This window comes from Dipodomys spectabilis, unplaced genomic scaffold (assembly GCF_019054845.1).
Source record: "Dipodomys spectabilis isolate Male_0828 unplaced genomic scaffold, ASM1905484v1 ptg000159l, whole genome shotgun sequence".
NCBI lineage: Eukaryota > Metazoa > Chordata > Mammalia > Rodentia > Heteromyidae > Dipodomys > Dipodomys spectabilis.
In genome coordinates this window covers 1,788,639-1,799,002 of record NW_024870836.1, presented here as the reverse complement: position 1 = coordinate 1,799,002, position 10,364 = coordinate 1,788,639, and positions in this window count along the sequence as shown.

Sequence of the window (10,364 nt, the reverse complement as noted above, 5' to 3'; positions counted from 1 at the left end):
CCACATACACAATATTAAAAGTAATTTAATATAGGAAATCATAATATTGCTTGTACTATTTAAAAGTTTAGTAGAAATAAAATACTCACAATATACGTGGACTCTTATAGATTAAGTTAATTGAAAAATAAGAAATTGAAGACATGAGAACCTTTGCACACAAGTTTTAAATAATAAACATTTTGAAACATTTATCCTTTTATTTTGGCAAAAGATTGATGTTACTGGTGATAACCAGCTGCTCTATATCTCACTAGGGATGGCTATATCTCTAATCATTTCAATCTGGATATTTTTATAATGAGGTCTCAGTTTCTCAGGCTGTCCTAAATTACAAACCATATTCACAGTTACTACCATAGCTAGAAAATGGAAGTCACAAATCACCATTCCCAGCTCAAACTTTTTTTTAAATTCAAGTACAAATATTTACAAAAAAGTGACCAGGTTATGAAGTCATTCTTAATAAAGTATGTGCTTCTTGAAATATAGTAAGTATTTGTTTACTGGAAAATATGTTTAGAAGTATAAGAAAGTAAATTTATTTAAATTTATCTACCATACATAAATTAAGTAAATAATTTTAGATATTCACATGTTAAATATTTTAAAAGCAAAATATATGTGTCTGAATAATTTACATGTGTTAAAATCATGCAAAATTAAATTAACTAATCCTACAACAATGAGAAAAGAATTACCCTAAAGAAACAAAGGAAGTTCAAAATTTGAAATTTAGAAAATAAAATGAATTGTACTCTTTAGTGGACCTAAATAACTGGACACCATCTGTATAGCAATATTATAATGTTTTTTTCTTTCATGCATGTGTTTCTAACGCATTTATTAGATTATCTCTTTGTTGCTTTGTATGTCCCTCCCCCACAGTATAACCCCTGCTTTCACTATATTTGATGTCAGTATAACTTGTGGAGGAGATGGGGAAAAACCAGTTGTTTAAGGATACAGGTGGACCTGTTGCAACAATGAGAAGTACAAGTTGTCATGTCCAAAACGAGCTTTACAAAGTCGGTGCCTTTGGGGAGGTGGGGAGGGGGGGAAGGAGAAGGGTTGGGATTGGGGGGGGGGGGAGGCTGGGAAGGGAGGTGAAGGGTAAACAAAGGAGGAGGCTGCAATGCTTGGTAAGAAATGTACACATTATCCTGCCCATGTAATTGTAACCCCTCTGTACAGTATGTTCACAAATAAAATAAAATTAAATTAAAAAAAAAGAAAATATACGAACAAAGAAAGCAAAAGTACAGTAGTTGTTTGAGTGTACAAATAAAATCCATGGAGGGGATAACAATGTTCCTTCCATGAGAAATGTACTCATAACCTTACTTATCTATCTGTAACCCCTCTGTACATTACCTTCACAATAAAATTAAATTGAAATTAAAAATGAACCAAATAATATACCAATTAAGAATTCTTAAAAGCCATTGGTTAAAAACCTTGTAAAATCTGCCCTAAGTACCCAAAGGAAATACTTTGATGATAATATTTAAATACATAAATTTCAGCAGAGAAGCAAAAATTTAAAAACTGTTAAAAAGTAAAGTAATAAATCAGAATATAATACTATAATAATCATTAGATGATTTTTTTAATTTTAATTTTTACTGTGAAAATACTGTACAGAGGGATTACAATTATACAGGAAAGACAATGAGTACATTTCCTATCAAGCATTGTAGCCTCCTCTTTGTTTCCCCTTCCCATCCTCTCCCTGTCCCCGCACCCATTCTTCCTCACCCCCCACCAAAGTTGTAAGTTCGTTTTTCCATATAAGGACTTGTACATCTCATTGTTGAAATGGATCCACCTGTACTTATTTAAACAATTTGTTTTTTCCCTCCCCCTCCACAAATTATACTAACATCAAATACAGTAAAAGTAGGGGTTATACTATGGGGGAGGGACATGCAAAGAAACAAAGAAATAAGTTTATAAATGTGTTAGAAACAATCACCTGAAAGAAAAAGAAAACATTGAAATTCATATCTTGGGGTTCATTTCCCTAACATCAACTTATCTGAACTTTACTGGTTGACTCAGACATATACTAGTTATTGCAAATAAGGGAAACCAAGGGGCCTAAGTTTCTTTGGGCCTGGCCTACTTCACTAAATGTAATTTTTTCCAAGTCTTTCCGTTTCCTAACAAATGGTGCAATGTCATTCCTTCTGATGGAATCATAGAATTCCATTGTGTATATATACCACATTTTCTTGATCCATTCATCTACAGAGGGGCATCTGGGTTGGTTCCATATCTTAGCTAGGGTAAATAAGGCTGCAATAAAAATAGTCGTGCTGGTAGCTTTAGTGTGGTCTTGTTTGTAAACATTTGGGTAAATGCCCAAAAGTGGCATTGCTGGGTCATAGGGGAGATCTATGAGGAGTTTTTTGAGGAAACTCCATACTACTTTCAAAAGTGGTTGAATAAGTTTACACTCCCACCAACAATGCAGTATGGTTCCCTTCTGTCTACATCCCCTCCAGCATCTGTTGTTATTAAAGTTCATGATTAAAGCCATTCTAACTGGGGTGAGGCGGTATCTCAACGTTGTTTTGATTTGCATTACTTTTATGGCTAGAGGTTGAGCATTTCTTCATGTGTCTATTGGCAATCCTTCTTTCCTCTTCAGAGAAATTTCTCTGTAAGTCTTTAGCCCACTTAGGCAGTTGTTTCTTTGAAAATTTGTTGTTGGGGAATTTAATTTTTTTTAGTTCCAGTTATATTTTAGATATGAGACCCTTGTCTGTTGTATTGCTAGTGACGATCTTCTCCCAATCCGTGGGCTTTCTATTGATCTTGCTAGCTATGTCCTTTGCCATGCAGAACCTCCGCAATTTCATGCGATCCCATTTGTCCAACCTTTCTTTGATGTGTTGTGTTTCTGGGTCTCTTTTAAGAAAATTTTGGCCTGTGCCATGGAGACCTGGGGTTTCTCCTATTCCATCCTGTAATGTTTTCAGAGTGGATGATTTGACTCCAAGGTCTTTGATCCATTTGTAATTAATTCTGGTGCAGGCTGATATATAAGAATCTAGCTTTAGTTTTCTAGAAGTGATGAACCTATTTGCCAGCACCATTTACTGAAGAGGCTGTCATTCTTCCATTCAATTTTTTAGTTCCCTTATGGAAGATTAGATGGCTATAAGTCAGTAGGTTCATTTCTGGGTTTTCATTTCTATTCCATTTGTCCTGAGGTCTGTTCTTGTGCCAGTAACAAGCTGTTTTTATTACTATGGCTTTGTAGCAGAGTTTGAAATTTGATATTGATATTCCTCCACAGTGTTCTTTCTGTTGAGAATAGTTTTAGATATACGGGGTCTTCTATTGTTCCATATAAATTTTTTGATTGCCTCTTTTATTTCCTTGAAGAATGAGGATGGAATATTGATAGGTATCGTATTGGATTTGAAGATAGCCTTGGGAAGTATTGCCATTTTCACGATGTTGATATTTCCAATACAGGAGCATGGGAGTTTTTGCCACTTTCTAAGTTCTGTTTTGATATCCTTTTTCAATTTTTAAAGTTTTCATCATAGAGGTCCTTCACTTGTTTGGTTAAATTAATTCCTAGATATTTTATTTTTTGTGGGGCTCTTCAGAATGAAATTGCTTTTCTAATTTCAGCCACACTTTTCTCATTTTTGGCATACAGAAAAGCCATTAATTTTTGAGAGTTAATTTTAGACTCTGCTACTTGCCAAAGTTTTGAATCAGCTTGAGTAATTTGGGAGTGTAGTCTGTGTGATTCTTTAAATAAAAGATCATGTCATCTACGAAGAAGGAGAGTTATATTTCTTCTTTCCCTTTTTGGATCCCCATTATGTTTGCATCTTGTCTCATTGCTGTAGCTAGGCATTCTAATACTAGATTGAAGAGTAGTGGAGAGACTAGACATTCTTGCCTCATTCCTGAGTTAAGAGGAAATGGCTTTAGTTTTTCACCATTAAGTACAATGCTGGCTGTAGTTTTGTCATATACAGCCTTTAATGATGAATGCTTCATGGATTTCTAATTTTTCCAGAACCTTCATCATAAAGGGGACTTGGATCTTGTTAAATACTTTTTCTACAGCTATTGAAATATCCATGTGGTTCTTATCCTAGCTCCTGTTGATGTGCTGAATTGTATTAATTGACTTGCGTGTATTGAACCAGCTTTGCTTCCCTGAAATGAATCCTGTTTGATCATTGTGTATGATTTTTGGATGAACTTTTGAAGTCGATTGGCCAAAATTTTGTTGAGAAGTTTTGCATCAATGTTCATCAAAGAAACGAGTCTATAGTTCTCTTTCTTTGATGAGTCCCTGCCTGGTTTTGGGATGAGGGTTATGATGGCTTCATAGAATGAATTCGGTAGTGAACTTTCTCTTTCAATTTCATTGAATAGTTGGAGGTGTATTGGTGTGAGCTCTGTTTTAAATGAATGCCTTGTAGTATTCTGCTGTAAAACCATCTTGTCTTTGGATTTTCTTAGATCGGAGGTCTTTTATTGATGTTTCTATTTCAATACTTGATATGGGCCTGTTAAGATGATTTAACTCATCTTGTGTTAGTTTCAGCATGTCAATATTTGATAAGAAAAGGTCCGTTTCTGCCACGTTCTCAAACTTATTAGCATAAAGTTTTGAGAAGTATTCCCTTCTAATGTTCTGAATCTTGGTTGTTTCTGTAGTAATGTTTAAATTCTCATCTCTAAGTTTATTTATTTGTGTGTGTTCTCTTCTTTTTCTGATATTTGCTCAGGGTCTGTCAATTTCTTTTTTCCGAAGAACCAACTCTTTGTTTGATTGATTCTTTCTATGGTTTTTTTGGATTCTAATTCATTTAATTCTGATTTAATTTTAATTATTTCTTTCCATCTCTTTTTTTGGGATTTATATTGCTGCTCTTTTTCAAAGAGGGTCAGATGTCTCATTAAATTGTTGGTTTCAGATCTCTCCAATATGTTGATGTAGGAACTCAGAGCTATAAACTTGCCCCTGAGTACTGTCTTTACTGTGTCCCAGAGGAGCTCGTGATTTGTGCGCTCATTTTTGTTGAATATCATGAACATTTGGATTTCCTTTCTAATCTCTTCCATGACCCACTCGTGATTCAGCAGTTTGTTGTTCAGCCTCCATGTGTTACTGGACTTTCTTTGGTGGTTTTTGGTGTTGATTTCTAATTTTATTCCCTTGTGATCAGAGAGAATGCAAGGTATAACTTCAATGTATCTGAATTTGGACAAGTTTGCTTTGTGGTCTAGAATGTGGTCTATTTTGGAAAATGCTCCATGTGCTGCTGAGAAAAAAGTGTATTCTGAAGGTGTTGGGTGAAATATTTGGTAGATGTCTGTTAAATCTAGTTGATTTATGAAGTTTAGATCTGCGGTTTCTCTGTTGAGTTTTTGCCGAGTTGATCATCTAGTGAGGAAAGTGATGTGTTAAACTCCACAACAATTAATGTCTCTGGATCTATGTGGGATTTGAGGGAAAGTAATGATTCTTCGATATATTTGGGTGTTCCATTGTTTGGCGAATAGATATTTAGAATTTCAATATCCTCCTGAACAAGAGATCCATTAATTGATATGTAGCGACCTTCTTTATCTCTTCTTACTAATTTTAATTTGAAATCAATTTTATCTGACATTAGGATTACAAATCCCACCTGTTTATGGAGGCCATTTGCTTGGTAGATTTTGTTCTACCCTTTCACATTGAAAATGTGTTTGTTTTTATGGGCAAGATGTGACTCCTAAAGGCAGCAGATAGAACAATCGTGCTTTTTAATCCAGCTAGACAGTGTATGTTGCTTAATTGGAGAGTTAAGTCCGTTAATGTTAAGAGATAGGACAGAGAGGTATTTGGGAGTTCCTGCCATTTTATCCACTTTCTTGGGGGCTGTGGCAACTGGGTTCTTCCTATGGTTCTTGGATTCTCAGTTTGGGTGCAGTTTCTTGGCCTCTATTGTGGTCTTGTTGGTTTCCTATGTGTAGGACATCTTTAAGAATCTTTTGTAGGGCTGCTTAGGTAGAGACATATTGTTTCAATTTTTCTTTGCTATGGAAGGTATTTAGTTGACCTTCGGTTATGAAGGAGAATAGAACTGGGTACATTATTCTTGGATGATAGTTGTTTTTTTTTAGGGCATGGCATATATCATTCCAGTCTCTTCTTGCTTTGATTGTCTCTGCTGAGATACCTGAGGTGATTCTATTTGGTTTCCCTTTATAGGTGATTGATCTTTTCTCCTTGACAGATATAAGTATGTTTTCTTTGGTTTGAACTGATCTTGTGTGGATTATAATGTGCCGATAAGATGTCCTGTTCTGGTCTGGCCTATTTGGAGTTCTAAAAGCTTCTTGTATCTGAATAGGCCTATGTTTTTGCATGTTTGGGAAGTTCTCGGCTAGGATGGTGAGAAAAAAATTTCCTAGACCATTAACTTCTGTCTCTAGGTGCTCTTCTACACCCATTATCCTCAGATTAGGCCTTCTGATGGTGTTTTCGAAGTGTTGAATAGATCTATCATATTTCGTGGATTTTTCTTGGATGGTTGGATGTTCTTTCTTTATAATACCTAGGCTGTCTTCAATCTCCGAGATTAGATCTTCTGCACGGTCTAACCTACTGTTAAGACTTTCTACTTTGTTTTTTATTTCTTTTCCTTCTAGTTGGTTGTCGTTGATGGCTTCAAATTCTTTCTTGGAGTTTTGTTTTAGATCTTGTATGAACTTCTTTACTTCCTTAATTTGGTGTTCAGTGTTTATTCTCAAATCACCTAGTTGATTGGTTATAGTTTCATTAGTATCCCATTCCTTCTGTTGGTTTGCCTTCAGCATTCCCTTTGTGGACTCTCTGAGTTCTTTCAGCTCTCGGTTTATGGATTCCATGATTTCCTTTAGTGATCTTTGTGCATTCTCATCCTGGTGTCTCAATTTCTGCATTACTCTTTGATTAGCTTCCTCACATCACTCGATTCCTGTTGCTCTATTTGAGTATTTTTAGCCTGCTCACGCCATTCCTGACTTTCTCTTTGTCTGTTCCCGGCCAGCTCCCCCAATTCCTTTCTATCTCTTTGACTGGTCTCAGCCTTCTAATGCCATTCCTTTATTTCTCTTTGAGTGTTCTCAAGCTGTTCACGCAATTCTTGTTTGAATCTTTGAGTATCTTCCTCACGCTCATGATAATCCTGTATTGAACTTTGGTTTGCCTCATCTCTCTCTCTATCACGCTCATACAGAGTCCTTTGCAGGTTTTCAATCTTTTCATTTACAATGTTTACCAGTAGTGTTTCTAGAGCTTTTTGGGAACTCTCCAATGGATTATTCATTATCTGTTCTGTACCCTGAGTATCATGAGTGGGAGTAGGATACCCGGACTTGCCATTTTTCTTGTGTTTTTCCGGCTTGCCCTGCCCATTTGTAATGAAAGTAACTCCAGTTTTGTGCTAGAACACTATCTTAAGGTAAACATCAAACAAAGTCTGTAGTTGTACCGTTAAAAGTCTGAAGATACACTCTAGTTCAACAGATATATTTATTCAACATCAAACAACTATGTATTAATGGGCTACGAACCGCAAAGAATTTGGCCAACCAGGAATTATCAGGTTTAGGGAGAGATGTGGGTAAAAATAGGAATACAGGGATGTGGAAAGGCAGAGGGTGAGTTAACTCAACTAAGTCCTAATCTCAAAACAGGAAATAGGTTGAATAGAATGATAGTAGAGCGAGAGGAAAAAAAGAAAAAAGAAAGTAAAAATGAGACAAGAAAAAAACAGAAGTACAAATATTAAAAATTAAAAAGTGAAACACTTAAAAACTTAAAAATTATGCAAAATACAAACCTAATATTCAGAAAAGAACTTGTAGAGGATAAGATAAGCCTAGGGACAGAAAGGAGACATGAAAAACAAAAATAGAAATGCTTAAAATATTATATAGATATAAAGAAGTAGTACTTGTATTAAGGAATTTAAGTCTAAAAGGTTTTGATCTGAGTAATAAATTTCTGGATTAAGTGTATACACATGGGTGATAAGGTCTAATAATCGACTATGAGTATATCTGAGGATGAGCAGAATAGCAATTAAGTAATGTAAAAAAGAACAAAAGAGAAGAAAAGGTGAAAAGAATGAGAAGGAAAGAAAAAAAAGGATCAAAAAGTCAGTAGAACTAAACAAAAAAATTTATAAAAAGAGAAAAGAAAAAAACAAGAAAAAAAGCACAAACACTTATACCTCAAAAATAAAAATTATAAGAGGAAGAAAGAATTTTAATAGAAAACAAATTATTTTTAAAAATGTTAAAAATTAAAATTAAAAAAAAATTTTGGAAATTTTTTTTTTGTAAAAAACTAAAAAATAGTTCTTTGATTTTTTTGGGAGGATGGGAAGATCTTGTATCTCCCTTGTGACCATAACCAGTCTCTAGTTGGAGTCTCTTGTCTGTTTGTGGTGTTTGATTTTCCTGTGGCTTGGTTGGTTTCTTAAGTCAGTTAGTTTGAGCAGGCAGAAAAATGTTCTGCTTTACCCAGGATTTTGTGATCCTCCTCCCATGCTGGTTCAAAGGGAGGGAGATCTGCTGTGAGTATCACAAAAGTGGGAGATGGCTGTTTCCTCTAGTTTTAAGATGCTGTATTGAGGCTAGGTTCTGGATAGGGTTGAGGCCTTTCAACAAATAGTAGCTTTTCCCAGAGGGGCTATCTTGTGAGACACTCACAGAGCCCAGCCTGGAGCCTTTCTCAGGGTTTAAGTTTACTGAATTTAAATTGATTGTCAAGCCTACTGTAGGGAGGGGCAGCTTCTGGCTCTGTTTATCCCGGGAGAAATCCTCTCCTAGGGCTGGCAGAGCTTGCTCCGCCCAGGCTGGGTGACTTTTCGCTGGGTGGAACGGAGCCTAGCAGGTCAGGTTAGGTTCCTGTGACCTGCTAAATGACTCTTGTTTTCTTCTAAGTCCTGAGTTGGAGCTAGCAGCTCAGCCAGGACTTTGTTAGTATCAAAGATGGAGATCTCTGGTAGTGGGGGGGGGAGGGGTAGCCTTCCCTCCTTTGCTCCCTGAGAAGGAATGAAGATGTCAGGCTTCTACTCACACCGAGTCTTGGTTCCTGGGTTGTCCCTTGTCTGCGAACTGCAGGATAAAGAGGTCTGCTTCTTGTCAGTTCTTGCTGGGGTTGAGTAGAATCTGCTCACCGCCACCAAATTTACTTACATTCTTTTATTCTATTTCATTTACTTTCCTAAAAACTGGATTTTCATAAAATGATTCATAAAAAAGCCTATATACCCACTTACATCTTCAGATCTTAACAATATTTATTTCAGAAATGTCTTCCGCTCTATAGTCAATGAACTGAAATAATACTAAAATATTCAAAGGCTTTTCAGAAATTGCAAGACTCTCTGGGTTGTTATTTATATTGGAAAAGATATTCGAAAAGCCCTATTTGTTAAAGTTGTGATAGTTACTCCCACAAAAGAGCCATTAGTGAAGATCCCATTGCATATACAAAACAACTTCAAATGCATCCACTATCTGGAGGTGACACATGCTTTTTGTTTGTTTGTTTTTGAAAGGTATATCTAACAAGCATATCCACAATACTGATTTTCAGTCAATATGATCGGATATTCAAACCTAATAAATACATGGTTAATTATCTTAGTGAGAATAGATATGATGTTATAAAGAAAGTTATTTTCAACAGAAATCCGGAAAGAGTTTATCCACCTTGTGTTTGACAGGAATAACCAGAGAGGAGTAACTGTTTGGTCAAGTCAGTCAAACTCACTCCATGAGTATATCTTAAAAGTATAACCAATTTAAGAGGTCAAATACATATTTTGTACTGACAGTCATCTTATAGCAATAACTTACTACCTAATTATATCTGTATCTTCTCACCTAACATATAGTAAGATCTGAAAGTGGTCACTTTTTATCTAACTTAATATTGTATATGCTTTGATTATGATGATGTAATTATTTGACAAATAAAATGTGCAGAAGGGTGGCTCCACAGAAATAAAATGACAGAACACTGATAAATAATTACATTGCAACACAGTTAGCTCTTTTCAGCATCACCCTGTCCACATTGGCAAGCAACATTGCAAGAGCACACGCACACATATACACATACACACATGAGTGCACATGTACACATATATACTTGCATGCTAAATTCAGGGTTTAGTACAAAAAAGTACAAATAAAATATTAGTGATTAGGACAAACGTAAATTTGCCTTATTACAAAATAATACACAATCCAGTCACCATGGGTGTTACATTTTACTTGCCTTGCCACATGTAACCAATTAATTTATTTTAATTAATTCATTCGTTCATTTGTTTGGT